Consider the following 16,273-nt stretch of genomic DNA (forward strand, 5'->3'; position numbering starts at 1 on the left):
CTTTTTACTAGGTCATTTGTAATTTGAAATTAGAACTGTTCCCTTGGGCAGAAATGTATTTGCTGTCCCTTCATATTAGCTTCATTAGCTCCAAAAGATAGTTGCCGCAAAGTGTTGTCTAATGGGCCACACCCCATGTTCTTGTATATTCCATACAGATCTATAGTAAACAACACTCTCCTATTTAATTTTTGATTATTAGACTATAGATATAGACAAGTTAATTTTAATGAAAGTGTGTGTTTGCTGATGTAATATTAGTCGATGATTTGTATTAGTAGATTTATTAGTTGTTGTAAGAGTATAATACCTATGTTAAAGAGCTCATAGTACATTTATTAGCTGAAGTTGTAAGAGTAATTATGTTTATTATGTGATTTTATGAGGCACGGCTAAATTATTACATATATGCTTATATGATTAGGAAACTTTTAGTAGCCATATCAATTAACAACTACTGTTTAACTTTAAAACATCCAGCACCTCATTTAAAGTACACATGTAAACACTTGTTTTCTGCAGCAGGTCGAAAAACTGACTGAGAAATTAAATTCAGTCCTAATTCTGTCCTTAATTCTGAGCCAAATTGCCAGACCCAGAAGGGGATTTAATCAAACCTGGCACTGCAGCACCCTGGGTGGATTGCTTGGTATGATTGATAGCCTCAGCCTCAAACTGTACAGATTGAGATGCATATCATGTTTTAAAAGTTGGTAGGTTAATAAATATTACAGTAATAATAAATAAAAGCCTTTACACTGCATCTATAAATATACATCTATAAATAAACCACAATGCATATCTTTTGTATCTTTTTAAGAAACTTTTCTTAAAATTAAAATTTTCTATGAATAATCTACTTACTTTTTAATAATAATGATAATGCCCAAGTTTCTGTCTGTAGGAAAAATAGGCAGTTTGTAGGGTGTGCATGGACAGGCAAACATTGAGAAACCCTTAATGTAATGTAATGTGTGAAAGGGGATCTATCTATCTCCCTACAGCTATGCTTTCCTCCACAAGAGGCATGATGAAGCAAAATGTGCACTGACACCTGGACAATAACAGAACAAACACTATGTTTACATGCAGCCAGTTTTCAGAGTAATTGAAAAAATCCCACGTGCTTAAAAGTAGTGATTGATGTCTAATTTATTATCGCTTGCCAGAGTTTAGAGCTGTGTAAGTGTTTTTTCCCCCAGTGACACAATTACTTCGACTGCTTTCTGAGCCTCCTGTGTTTCTTCATTAATCAATTCAGAAATGTCTCAAGAATCACCGTCCGTCCAGTGTAAGTACACTGCCAAGAGGCAACTTCAGTCCGTGATGTCATCAACAATCGGCAGGATTTTGTGTGAGCCAAAGGGCTTACACCATAGTGCCTGCATTTTGACATGGTTTATTTTGATTTTAAATGTATATTTCTAGTCTTTGTTGGCCAGAATGACTTACAATAATACAATTATACATTTTCCTTGAATACAAGTGTGGGTCAAAATGTGATGATAGTGGGACTTTAAAGTAATGTAGTATAATTAAAAAATAACATGACCTACCTGCAAATCAGAAATTACAAGCTTTTATCCTATCATGCATTAATTTAAAGTAGTAGTAAGTGGCTTCTAACAGTATATTAAACCAGGATAGGGTACAGATTTACATTCCTTGATTTGTAGGTCAAAGTTGTGATTTAGTCTAGTCCTTAATTAAACACAAAGTGTGACACAGAAAAATAACAATTGGGATTCATTACAGGATAACATTCACATGCAACGCATAAGAAGAATAAAGTATTCTCAATATCTAAGCTACAGCTTTAGAGCTGATTCAGTGAGTTTATGTTTAAGATATTTGGAAATAAAAATTACAAGTGAAGTTTAATATTCCATTTTATTCTAGGTTTATATTCAGAGAGAATAATTTCTATAATGTAATTTTAGTTTATGGAGATTAAAATAAGGACATTGGATCTTTTGATTTGGACTTTGAATAAAATAAAAAAAACAGTGTGGTGTAACATTAACTAGATTGTTGAAACGGTAATGTAAAAGCTTAAATAAAAGCACCTGTTATGGAATGTAGTTTTCCTGAGGTGGTACCATCTCAGCAGAGACTCGGTGTGATCTCCAGGACTTTGCTTTAGTGCCTCAGCTGACTTTGGCCAGTTTTGGATACATTTATTACATACTAATTATATTTAATTTTACCAATATATATATATTTGTTGTTTGTTTTTTATTTGTATTGAGGTGTATAGTTGGATCAAAGAGGACAAAATCCTCAGAGTTAAAAAAAAAGCTTTTGAAATGTTGGTCAAATGTAATACAGATGACAGTTCCCCATAGAGCTATATTTCTTTACTCCACAGCTGGAGACTTGCAATTCCCTCCCTTGGGATTTATGTAAAGATACATATTAATGTCTACAGAACTCTACATCATGTGGGTATCAATCAGGTAACAGATCACACAAGACCTGTTATGATAATGATGTCAATCAATGCAGTACGTTTTCATGTTAGCAGTGTGTTTGTTTGCATGTGAGAGTGTAGGCAAAACTGAAAGCAACACTTATCTAAACCTATTCAAAGAGTCATTCCTTACATTTATTTTATTTTATTAGGCATCAAACTGTAGTGATGTATTGTTTGTGCACAGTATGCATATATTTATATAAGCATTCAGGTAGTATTTCTTTTGTATATATATTTTTTTTCTGAGTAAATATGACTGATTCTTATTTTTAGATTTTGCTATGTTGTACATAAAGTAACATTTTACATGTACATGACTTTATCTTTGTGAAAATAAATAATGTGAATAATAATCAGTAAGTATTTATGATTTCCATACTCCAGATGGATTTAAGGCATACCTAGTGTTTTTTCATCTAACTGTAACATTTCGCTTTCAGTTCAAATTATATTATAATACACTATGAGACTCTCTGACTTTTTATTTTCCCTTCAGTGGCTGTGTTACATTTAAACTTGATTTGGCCAGCTGCCCATAGTTGGCATGAATCAGAATACTATCTCATATTATCAGAAGTGATGCAGATTATTTCAGCCCTGTGTTATGAGATTTTGTTTGGTGTTTTACTCTGAGCAGCGGATCTTCTCGTTTGTTTGGAATTTGTAAGTACCCTAGGGAGGAAGCTAGCCTGAGGTTAACTGTGAAGCCCACAAAAAAATATAGAAGCTGTAAAATATGGCTTTTCCCACATACTTTACTGAAAGATTTACAAACTTTAGAAAAATATATATCTTAGGTGTTTAAATTTTAGCCTTATTCAGACCAACCACTATCATAAAAGTGATTGGACCACAAGCAGCTGAGTGGGATCCATTAAAACAACAAAAAAAAGGTCCCTAACTACAGCCTCCTTGGGGTCAGCCTGGTGCTGAGTTTAAAACATGGTTTGGATTGACATTTTACGAAGGAAGTTATTAACCATGGGTCACATAGCAAACCACCAACTTCAAGTTTGGTACTCGCCAAACTTTTTTTCTTCCATCTGTTTTGTGGCCTCATGTTCAGGATAACTGAGCTCTATTGACCCCTTATCCACCAAGGGAGGTGAGAGTCCAACAAGCTGATGCACATATTTGTTTAAAACATGGTTCTTCACCAGGCACAGGAACATTTAGTTCTGTTGGGAATCAGAGAGTCCAGACTAAATAAACACTCTTTGTATACAGATATGCTGCTCTTGACATGAGTTCTACTATACATAAAACATATTTTATATAGAACAAAGAGTAATGAAATTAATATGTCAGTAGCACCCTGTTACTGCAAAATACAAATTAAATATTTTGGAATGTGCAAAATCCTTTGATGCCTGAAAAAGGAATTTGAAAAAATAAAACCATCTAAAAAAGGTAAAATTGTCACAGTGCAGTCCAAAAAAACAAAGACACAAAACAGTATGTGTGTATATATATATATTCACAATTCAAAGATGAATAATTTTGGTCTGAGATCAGAAAAAAAAGCTTTTATGTCTACATCTCTAATTTCACTTGCCATGGTAGAAGTGAAGCAGGCAGATGGATACCCATATAAACCTCAATCTCCAAGGCCTGTCAAGACCAACATAAATATTTTGACCTTAGAGAATGGTGTAATAGGCCGAATTATCACACTTGTGATAAACAGTTGGTTGAAGGGAAGTTCAGGAAGCTGAGTAGGTAAAAAGCAAACCAACCTCCCTCCCATTATGGTCATTTTCTCTTTTCCCAAAGGCATGTTACTGACAGCTGCCAAGCCACATTTCACTAAAAAACTCAAATCCTTAACATCTGCTACTCAGTTTGCTGTTTGTATCTTCACTCCAGGAAAATCAGTTCTGAAACTATCCAAAACATCTCCTGCACCTGTATCCTATTAGGAACGACACGTGGAAACACCTTCGACATTTGGAATTTAGGTCCATGTCAGGTTTTTGAAGTTCATGACAGGAAAACGGTTAAAAGCATTCTTTGCTAGCTTATGTCAAACCTATCTGTGTATTTGTAGTTTTACAAGGCTTTGTGTCAAATAGGTTGGATCACTGTGTTAGCTGGACCTTTACATTGGTGGTGTTTTGCACTGACCATTGCATCAGTATGAGCATTGACACATAATCTAGTATAGCTACTACAGACTTTGTTTTGGTTGTTTATTTGTTTTATGTTCTTTAGGGTTTTATCTGAAAGAGGCTTAAGGCACACAATCAAGCTAGGGGCGGAGCAAGGTTTTAGACATACAATAAAGCATATATTTTAGTTAAAAACAAAAGTTAAGCCTTGAGCAAATCAAAAGTACAGACCTGTACCCTATTCCATCTTGATTTATAAGCAGTAGAAACAGACTTCTGACCATATCATAAATCGTGATAGGGTTCAGGTTTGTACTCACAGGTAGGTCTAGTTCTTTGTTATAAAAGATTGTGGGCCACCCTTAATGTTTCAGCTTTATAATATAGGAAAGGTCTGGATGAAACACTGCTTATAAACCACTTTTCTTTTTCATTTTTATCCTGACACTACAATTATGGCAATTGTTTCTTCAAGAAAGAGCACCCTGAAGATGGCTTACGAGAAGAGGATGAGAATATTTATTTTTATAACCCTCACTTGGTTATCACAGTTCCAAACTGGTTAACTAAATTATAGACTAATCAATCATATGTAATTAATATGGCAATCTGGGTGGAACCCTGCTTTCTGCTGGTTTCAAGTTTTGTTTCAACACCACACATTTCTTTTTATAAATCTTATTTAGTTCCCACCCTCAACTGACCTCTGACCAAAACTACCACAGCACCAAGGCCAGCAGACTAAGCTGTTGAAAATGCTGATGCTCAGTTATCTACCACAGTGATGCTCCCTTCTAGGAATAAGATGGAGAAACACCCTTTCACCTACAGTGCATGGGCACTTTTTTGAGTTTTTAACAATTTACATTTTGTTATGTATAGCCAGCTACATGTTTGCTTTATACAAACTAAACACTTTGGTATGGGGGGTTGCAAATATATATGACAAATGATTTACAAACAAGTCTATTTGCACAGAACTATACATTTATAAAGTGAGAACATATGGGAACGAGGTATAATTTGTTAATAACATGCTGTTAATAATTAGCCAATTTCAATTAGTATCTAGTTATTATCAATCTATTAATTATACTTTATTAATAGTTTTCAGATTATAAAGCTTTAATACATGCAATTTGCATATATTCGGTTCAGTAAAAACACAGGTTGAGGCAAATGGTCATATAGTGATAACCTTATTTAAGTATTTAGAGTTTTGTGGCCCAACAAACATATTTTTATGTTTAATATGTTTCAATGTACTTGTTTGTTTGCCATATCGTGTGCATACCTTTACATTTAATGTTATAAAATACATAACAGAGCTTGCCCTATGGTGGTGAGATGTATAGTTAAACATACACTAAGAATTTACCCCAAGAGAGATACACAGAACCATACTGCAAAGACACGACATGAACAGTGTTTTCCTCAAAGGCACAGTTTTCATACAAAATACATGAAATATATCTTTCCTTCCAGCTTTGTGCTCATGACCAAGGGCCTTGGTAATTCAGTGGAGTGTAGATCAGCCATTCTGATTTCTAACATTTCCTTACCAGTCAGATCTGAGAAGAACAGACAAGGGAATGTATTATATTCATAAAAGACTCAGGTTCAGGCAACCAGGGGTAATAAAGAAGGATTCATAATGCATTGTAATGACAACAAGGATGAACTTTATAAGCCATTTTAAAACACTGTGATTGGGGGTTTCCCATTGATCTTTGGTGCATTCCACAACTCTCTTGAGTTTTCCTAACTAGTGAAATGCCTCAAAATGTAAAATAAAACCAAGTTTTGTATTATTTTATTGTCCTTCACTTTCAAGTGAATTATAGCCATTCTTTGGTTTTCAAATGACAGTTGTATTATTAAATCCAAATGTGATCTTGAGATTATACCTCCAGCTGTATGCATTTAATTCTATGCAACTGAAGTGTGTTATTTAAATATCAATCTGCCAGAGCCACAACTGCAATTAGTCACAAAATAAAAGAATAAATACCTTAGGCTACTGCAGAGCTGTTTATTTCACTGGTAGCATAAAAATATCTACATTGCAGACTGGCCTGAATATCTCCGCCAAGACATTGAAACATTCGTTTTTTAAATGTTATTACAATCAAAACAGAATCACCCTGTAGCTTAGAAAATAATACATATTCTTATAATTTGGCATCTCTGGTTAAAGTTATTTGAACACTTTGTTAGTAGTTTTGCTCAGTGGAGGTGAGGCAAAGTTCACCAGCAGCCAAACCTCAAATGAGGAAAATCTCTGCAAAGGAAATGAGCAGGAAGGGGAGTGACAAGGAAAGCCACACGGGATGTAGGGCTCACTTCGGATTTTTTATTGGACTTCAGTGGTTGTGAAGAGCTGATTGATAAGGACAGGTGGTCCATTGCTCCACTAACTGAATTACGTATTTCTTCAAATTCACTATTTGAATGCTAACTGAAAAGTTGATCTTTGCACAAAGCATTGAATGTCTGGCTCATGCTTTTCTGTTGCGTCAGAAAGGCAGGACGACAAGAGCCCTGGCTCCCAAAAGGCAATCCCAAAGAGCATTACTGTAAACCACAAATGCAAAAGAAAATCAAATATTTTATAGCTGAGTGGAGAGGAAGAACCCTGAGGTTTGGAGGAAACCTCTGGTGATCAAAAACGTACATGCTGCTGTCCCCTTGGGCATACTATAGGACTAAAGGGGGAAAAATAATGGTGATGTTTATCCATGTGCTGCTTGAACAAAGTTGGACTACAGATTTTCAGAGCTGCCAGCTCCAATTACTAGAGATAAGTGTCATTACAGAGACATCAGACATACAAACAATGGCTTCAGAGAAAAGAGATGGATAGGCAGAGTTCCTGATAATATGCATTTGGCTAAAGCAACAGTTTAAAGAAAACATATAGTGTGGACAAGTGGCAGTGTACAAGGCGAATGACAGAGTGGACTTACCTGATCTTGATAAATTGCACACCTGTAAAGACTTTAACAAATAAGTTGGCAAAAAAAGAAAAAGAAAACCCACATTGTATTACTTTGTGAAAAAGTGTTACCAGTACAGAGAAAATTTGCTTTAGCGATCTAAGAGACTTTTTCAATGTGGACACAGACAACAACAAAAACACATTCACAGCCACATAAAACATATCAATGTATTTTATGAATTTTTCTTTTTTATAATTGACAGTTACGATATACAAAGAATTGTATAAAAAAAACAAATATTTTTTTATCTTAAGACTGTTTTATGAGACATATTTGTCCATTACTTTAAATGACTACTAAAGGACCATTGCCATATGGAAACAGAGTGATATATATTACATGCTTCATATAGGAAACACTTGTGACTGTAATATAGCATGTCAGCAGAGACAGGGAAAAAGAGAGAGATACATTACAGTGGTGACCGCATTTTGTATCCTGATTCAACATTGGTATTCACTAAAAAAACATATTGAGAAGCTGTATAGTCTACTAAATGTGTTGACATATAGGTATTTGCACAAATACTTCAGATGTAGAAATCCATACCATTTGTTGTTGGTTTTCTAATCTCCAGCCGTGGTTTGGTATTAACTGTTGTCTAACCCTAGATCGGATATTGGACCGTTCTGTAAAGATCTATGCCATATCAATAAGTGGAACCATTAAAGGATAAGGCTGATTTAGTTCTGCTTAAAAACTTATCATCATTATATGTCTGAGAAAATGTACTTTATATGAAAGAGAATCTGTCATTCTACTAAATCTATCCTTCTGTCATGTAGAGGTTTTGACCTGTGAAAGTGTTTGCGTTTTACATTCTGAGAATAAAAGTTCAGTGCCTGAGTTTCACGTTCTCTGGAGGAAATTAAACTATTCAGTTGTGGGTCTCTCAGTGGGCCTCACATATTTGAAAAGCCATCCATTGCAGGCGGACGGTTTCTGGGCCTGTCACTCACTCGCTAGGTTCAGCTGCAGCTGATTTATTGCAACCTTACGTCTGTCTGTTGAAAGACAGAAGGGAAACTTGAAAGTAATGTCTTTAATCACAATAATTAGATGAAATAAAAATTTTAGCTATTCAGGTTTTACCGCTGCATGAAGTGGATGAGGTTACTGTTATTCAAGAGCACAGTGGTTAGTTTCAAACCATGTGTTCAATCAGAAAATACACTGAAGTGAAAAAGTTTCTTTGTATTTCCTTACATATTTACATTATGAAGAAAATAATTGAGCCATTGATCACATAACTGCAAACTGTATATTATTTAACCAAAAATAGCATTTCAAGAGTTTTGTTTAAGTTTTGCATTAAACTTTGTTAACATACCATTGCAAATCTTACTGCTCCAGTGTCAACAGTTAAAGAATCATCCCTTTGTTGCAGCAGAAGCAGTAACACAAACAAATCATGGCTGTGGAAATATGTATTTTTAAAATTACATCTGGTATTTAAAATAAATAAATCAATGAATACAATACTTTTTTGTAATGAGTCACTTTGTAATGCAAATGAAACCTCAATGAGGTTGAAACGCAACAGTACATTATTTTAATCTTTCTGTGATTAAATCATGAATTGTTAATAATGTACTTATTAGTAAATAATTATTAGGTGCGTAAACTCTAAATATGTAATATGTAATATGTAAATCATCCTATTAAAAATAATTCACATAACATTTTAAACTTCTGCATTCATACTTTAGCAAAGAAAGTCTGTGTCTAATCTGTCATTTCTATTGTTTTGGAATTTGTATGTTTTGGTTTGGTTTGGCGTTACATTAGCAAGGGACGAACTGTCATTTTTTATTTGTTTGTTTTGCAGACAAATCCAAGGATTTTCAAAGCCATAGATCATAACACTATGATACACAGACATAAATACAAATGTATAGTTATTTTCTCAAGACTTTTGCAACACAAAATCACTCAAAGCAATGGTCTAATTCAGCTCATAAATGACACCAGAGGGCCGTGCTTAAAAACGATTGAGTCATTAATTTAGTTATCAATTAGTTTACTTGCATTTTACAGACTCTCTATCCTGTGTAAATGTAGGGTTTAGGTTGCATGTTAGATTGATACATCACAGAATATAGTTTATTTAAGTGACACAAATGAGGTTCAAGCAATTACTTTTTAACCAACATATTGTTTTGCCCCTTTTAAGAAAAATGCTGTTTTTGTGTTGAAAATTACATTCGTTGTAAGTGTGGGGTAAAAGAATGACAAAAAATTTAATGTTATTTTCAATGTAGGAATGTGATATCTTAGTGTGTCGCATTCTATGTAAACTGGAGACATTTATGAAACTGTGATTATAACTGAAGAAGAAATAATAATAACATATGGAACAGGGTAGTAAGAGTTTACATAATGTGTGATACATGATCTAAGAAATTAGTGTTTTTTCTGTCCAATCTATTACATTCCACACAGCTCCATTCCAACACTGTTGGTTGACTAAAGCAGTAAACATCCTTGGAGACTCCCTTTTCAATACTTTTGATGTGTCTTAAGAAGTTGGTTGACTTTTTCAAATTACAGTTGATTAAACTAATGAGAGGGCTTCATCTGGGGATGAAAGCAGTGTGTTCTCAGTAGAGAAAACTCACAGACAAAATTAAAACCCTTATAAAACCTTCCAGCTCTTTCTTTTTTAAATGTGCATGTGATTTTAAATAAATAAAATGATTGTGGCTTCATAATTCAAAAATATATGTATCTAAATTAATTTAAATAATTTATTTATTTTGATTATTTTTCTGTTTCTTTTCACTTTCATTTAGTAAGTATTTTTCTGGAACATATCTCTTGTGCAAAGCCAAGTATACCTGTATATTCCTGAAACCATATATTTTAATCAATATATACACGACTGCAATGTAAAATAACTTCAAATATGTAACAAAGCTCAGCTGAAGTTAAACCTAGTACAAAGCTAATGGGAGCACGTCAGGGACGGACTGGCAATCGGAAGTGCAAGAGAATCTTTGGACCTGAGTGGGCCGCTGGTCTATATTTGATTTTTCATTATTATTATTATTATTTTATTTTTTTCATAGCATATGATTCACATCATTTTCATACTCATCAAACCATTCAGTGACCCTCGTGCCCTGTGGACGGGGCATTGTCATCCTGGAAGAGACCACTCCCATCAGGATAAAAATGTTTCTCCATAGGATAAAGGTGATCACTCAGAATAACTCTGTAATGATTTGCAGTGACCCTTCCCTCTAAGGGGACAAGTGGACCCAAACCATGCCAGGAAAATGCCCCCCACAGCATAACAGAGCTGCCGGACCCCCTCACTGTAGGGGTCAAGCAGTCAGGCCTGTCCCCTTCTCTTGATGTCCCACACATGCACTCACCCACTTGTTGAGAATATGGTGAAGGATGACTCATCTGACCAGATCACTTTTTCCACATCTCTGTAGACAAGTGCCTGTGGTTTTTGCACCACTGAAGTCTCAGATGTGCATTTGTCTTTGTAATGAGGGGTTTATGCACTGCAGCCCTACTATAATATCCTCTCTGTTCTTGCTGACACAGTCTGATCACGTTCTGCATTAACATTCTCAGTCATCTGGGAAAGAGTTGCTCTTCAGTTTATCCTTCCATATCGCAGTAATGCACGAGCATCACAGTCATCACGTTTATTTACTGATGTCTTTCCCATAGATCTAAATGCAGATGTAACTTTAGTCACTGCTCCTATTAAAACACTAGCCAGTTGAGCGTCTTTGTGACTGAAGCTCCTGCCATTCGTGCCCCAATAATGACCCCTCTTTCAAAGTCACTCAGATCCTTTCCTCTTGCCATCTTGATCTAAAATTGAGGTCAACTGGGCCTGCTCAGCATTTTTATACATGCCACAGAGCATGATAGGATGTTAATTGATGAATCATATCATGCAGTACACCTGTTTGAAGGCATCTGCATGTCTTATGTTCCTCTACTCATTTATTCAGGTTTTTCCTTTAATTTGTCACCCATCTGTATGTTATATATATTTTTGTTTGTTTTACTTCCTAATGGTTTACAAACAATTTACAATGTCAATATTTATTTATTTTTCATTTTATTGAGTCTATTGTGAGAAATTGCACTTCTCCAAGATCAGCATTTTGAAGTTGGGTTGTAATAGCAATGTGAAGTGTTCATTGGTTATCCAACTGTGGGGTCTGTTTTCAATCATGTTCATTTTTAAAAACATGCCTCCCAGCAATATGTTGATCCAAACACAGTACATAGTGCCAAAGCCATTTTTCTCGCATTTGGAAATGCATCTCCATCTGAAACCTCTGTCAAGTCAATGAAATGTGTTCTGGCAGTCACATCCCACGATCCTCTCGGTTCAGTGTGAACACCGGTCAGCGGTGACTGAAGTGGCGAGCAAGCAAGCAGCAAGTGCGCCGAGTCCAGTGTGAACACAATATTGGAAGATGTGTATGGGGTAGTGGCGACCTGTCTGATTAGGGATCTGATGCATGGCTTCAGTAAGAATTAATGGTTTAATTAGAAATCCAAAAGGTTTAAAAAAAAAATATATATATATATATATATATTCGTAGATTATTATTTTTTATTCCATTGATAGGAAATACACCAAATATTCATTGTATCACTTCCCTATAAGTGCTGTAACAAAAGGCTTGTCGAAACTGGAAACACAACACCAGAGAGCAGAACAAAGTGAGGCCACAAATATTATTATTATTTTGCAGTTAAATAACATTAATTAAAATTGTCTTGGTTTTAATGTGTTGATACTGTACTGTTAAACACAATAAATGCAATTAATCTGTAGTTTTTTTTATCTCTGATATGTGACCCACCTGTCAAAAAAGTCACCAGCTAACACCAGGAAAAAGGGCTTTGGGGTCCACATCCGGAGTGTGCAGTCTGCCAGTTGGGAACCCCTGATAGATACACACACACACACACACACATATATAAATATAAATATATATATATATATATATATATATATATATATATATATATATATATATAGTGACAGAGTACAGGGCATGATACAGGGCAGGAGGTACATTATGACATGGTGGCTCCCCCTGCTCCAGCTGTCAAGCAGAACCTGCCTGAGATACGAGTATGAAACCCAACCTTGACCAGACTACAAACTTGATTACAGTTTACGACCTACACTTCCCCACTACGACCACAAGAACCCCTAAATCTCTGAACCTACATCGGAGCTTTGTGAATGGGAACCAAATAGTGGCCCAAAGCAGGTAGGGCAACACTGATAGTCTTAGCTATATTAATAATTAGATCATTACTAGTACATTGAATCATGATACAACAACAATATTTTATTTGCTACACATAAAGCCACCTCATATTAATTTAATAATGATGAAAGAATATTTACTGTAGAGAATTAAATGATATAATAAAGACCATGATCAAGTTTCAAAGCTTAGTGATAACTCAAGTTCTCCATTGACAAAGACAAAATAAACAAGAACTTGATATTGTTCATGGTATAATTCCTACAGTGATACAGTACAAAATAAGCACTAAAGGATATTATTAGTAAATAAGTGGAAAAGTAACCTTATCAGGTTATATAACAAATGTTTTCTTACTTATTTAAAATATGATCAAATTTGGTATTTATTTCAGTAAAGCTTCTAGTCCTGTGGCATTAATCTTGAAGAAAAAAAACGACCTACGACTAACTCTGCTACCCTGTACTGTTGAAAAATGTGAGATGGAAATATTTAACAGATGGCAGACCACTAGTGGGCATGCTGTCCCAAGTCTAGCACAGATATTTCTATACGATTATTTCCAAAACAAAACCAAAAAACACTTATAATATATATATATATATGTTTTATATTTTATTTTATTTTTTTATACTAAGATATAGCAAAAGCAATGCAATTGAAAAACATCCTTTTGCTGAAAGCCCCAAAAAGGCACAATTCATAAAGGTCTGCTCCTTAAACAAAATTATCAGGGCTAACAAGGTAGCAAATCAACTCACTTGCCTTTTACTGTATATTGAAAAAGAACAGTCATAGATCCTTCTGTTACTTAGTCTGAATCCCAGTAAGGTTCTGTTACAGTGGAACAACTGTTTATGTCAGATTTTGAGACAATTGCAGATCATGATTAGAGTTATATTTCTTGTTATAGTAGTGAACACAAAATAAAACTTAATATATTAAAAATAAAACATATATCTGTAGAAAACTGGATTTCCAGGGTACTACTTTTTACCTACTGAAAGTTAACTGTATCCTTTCTGTAGCTGTCAGTATCTTGTCATTGTGAATTTACTGTCTTATACTTTATGAGGAAAAAAAATGTATGACAAATGTAAAATAAGCAATGTGGAAGCAGCACAAACACAATTAAACCATACACATATATATTTAACGCCTTTTCGTTTTTTTTTTCTCTTCAAGCTGCATGAGATTCTTTGGGGGACAAAAGTAGCTTATGTGTGAGCTAAAGGAAAACTGCTGACAAAGATATATGGATATTTATCAAGATGGAGCCAGGTGCATTTCATTTGAATTCCCAAAATAAGGTTTATCTAATAATATATCATGTCTACATAGCATGTTATAAGAACATTACACTTTGGCAGAACCAAGTAATTCAAGAAAGCACAATTTGAAACTCTGTCTCCATAAACTCAAGTGATTATTAACCATACATTTTAAAATCACTTAAAATGTTGAATTCTTCTAGCTCTTTACACATTTAAAACTCAACTTGTATGCTGCCAAACCACAATGACATGATGCAGAATGAAACGTTTAAGAGGGTGTACACTGCCTGACCTCTACATTAAGACCTTTGTACCTTAATAGATTTGGCATGGCCTTGAGTGGATTCAATACTACTTTTTAACTTTGTTATCCAGGAATCTCTGCTATACTGACATATTTGGATGGCAGAAAAGTATAGATATAATAAGTTCCTGCACTGCCAATATCAACACACACACAACCCCCCACATACACACATGAACGCCCACATGTATCATATTTTATTTTATTTTATTGGACTTAAAATGTTCTAGACACAACAACATTTTGTGATCTTATGTGCAGGTTTCAAAAACTATGGACAAAGATGGATTGAACCTTGATATTACCTAGTGTCCAGTGGATAAGGAAAATGATGTGGCATTGGTGATATGTGGTGATGTTTGTGTGATGCTGGAAATAAATGCATGAGGTCCTTCTGTGTGTAATTTATTGAGAACAAGGCAAGTTTGCCTAAATCAAATATGAACCCATCCACAAAATGCAAATAACATCCCCATCTTAGTGCAGACTTTCAATTGGGCATCTTGTCTCTATTGAAAGGAAATCAAGTGGTTGGGTTTGCATCTTTCTCAAGACATAAAAAGGTTTTGATTTTATCTGGTCCAGTCAATTCAATTTATGACAAATGCTATTTAACAAATTTAGGCACAGTCTCTGGAAGAAGTATGCACAATGATGAGTATTTGGTTAGTACTCAAACTCTTTAACCTTCAGGGGCTGTAATGAGACCAATGAGTTTATATCATTTGGAGTTCAGGAATGCAAATCGTACTAAAAATGACTTTTCTCCCAGGTACCATATCTGGAGTTTGTCCTAGTCAGAGATCAGGAACTGCATTCTTTAAATTCATAGGCTGGATAATGAATACTTTTATTATTATTATTTATTTCTTAGCAGATGCCCTTGTCCAGGACGACTTACAAGCACACAAACACGTTACACCTCACTCTAACATTACAATATCTCATCAAATTGCTGTGGCTTGTGGCTGTTGACATCATTTAATCATTTAATCCCATGACACATAATTTGCCATACGCATTCTATGAGAAATCCATGGATGTATGTAAATTGGGATGGCCATTGTTTTCCTCAAGTTTCTAAAAAAGCTGTTTTAACTAGTTAAACTGTGCGATTAAGATCTGGGGCAAGCAACCCATTTAAGTTGAATGAAAAGGAAACCAAAAAAGAAGAAAAAAGGTTTGTGGTCAGTAAGTTTTATGTAACCGCAGTAGTGAGGTCAGGTGGGTAGACCCCCATGTGATTATTCTCTCGAAGTGAAATGGAAAGGGAAGTACCGAATACAAGTTCCCAGCATTGATCTGCAAGCTTGGAGCAATCAGGCTCCCAAACATCACCGTTCTTAATAAGGCTACTCAGGCTGCATTCCATTATGAGTGCCGGCACCCGCTGAGAAAGGGGGGACCTGCAAATAAAGTTCTAATTGATTTTATTAGGGACAAACAGTTTAATTGGGAGGATAATGATGGCCATCTTGATGAAAAGACGTCATCCATCAAAGCAGAAGCTTCCGCTGGACTAGAGCATGTATTCACAGTGGGATGCCAGCTCTTTCAGAGATTCCTGTGACCTTCTTTGTGCTCAACGTTTGAAAGAGGAAGCAATAAAGTAATAAAAGCCCCGATTGCTGAATCCCTGCCTGTTTTTCCGTCCCTTGTGGTTTCGTCGTTTGAGCGCTTCAGCAAAATAGCTTGTATTTTCAATATTATTTCTTCTGTGTTGTAGTAGGAAAGAGAGGGCATATTCTTTCAAAATGTAGACATTCGACATAACCGTCTGTTGTTTTATACTATGCAGTAGAAGCAGCGGCTGTGTGGTATTCTCGTAAATAGTTTTGTGAATACATTATCCTT

Source organism: Amia ocellicauda, chromosome 13 (genome assembly GCF_036373705.1).
Source record: "Amia ocellicauda isolate fAmiCal2 chromosome 13, fAmiCal2.hap1, whole genome shotgun sequence".
NCBI classification, from domain to species: domain Eukaryota; kingdom Metazoa; phylum Chordata; class Actinopteri; order Amiiformes; family Amiidae; genus Amia; species Amia ocellicauda.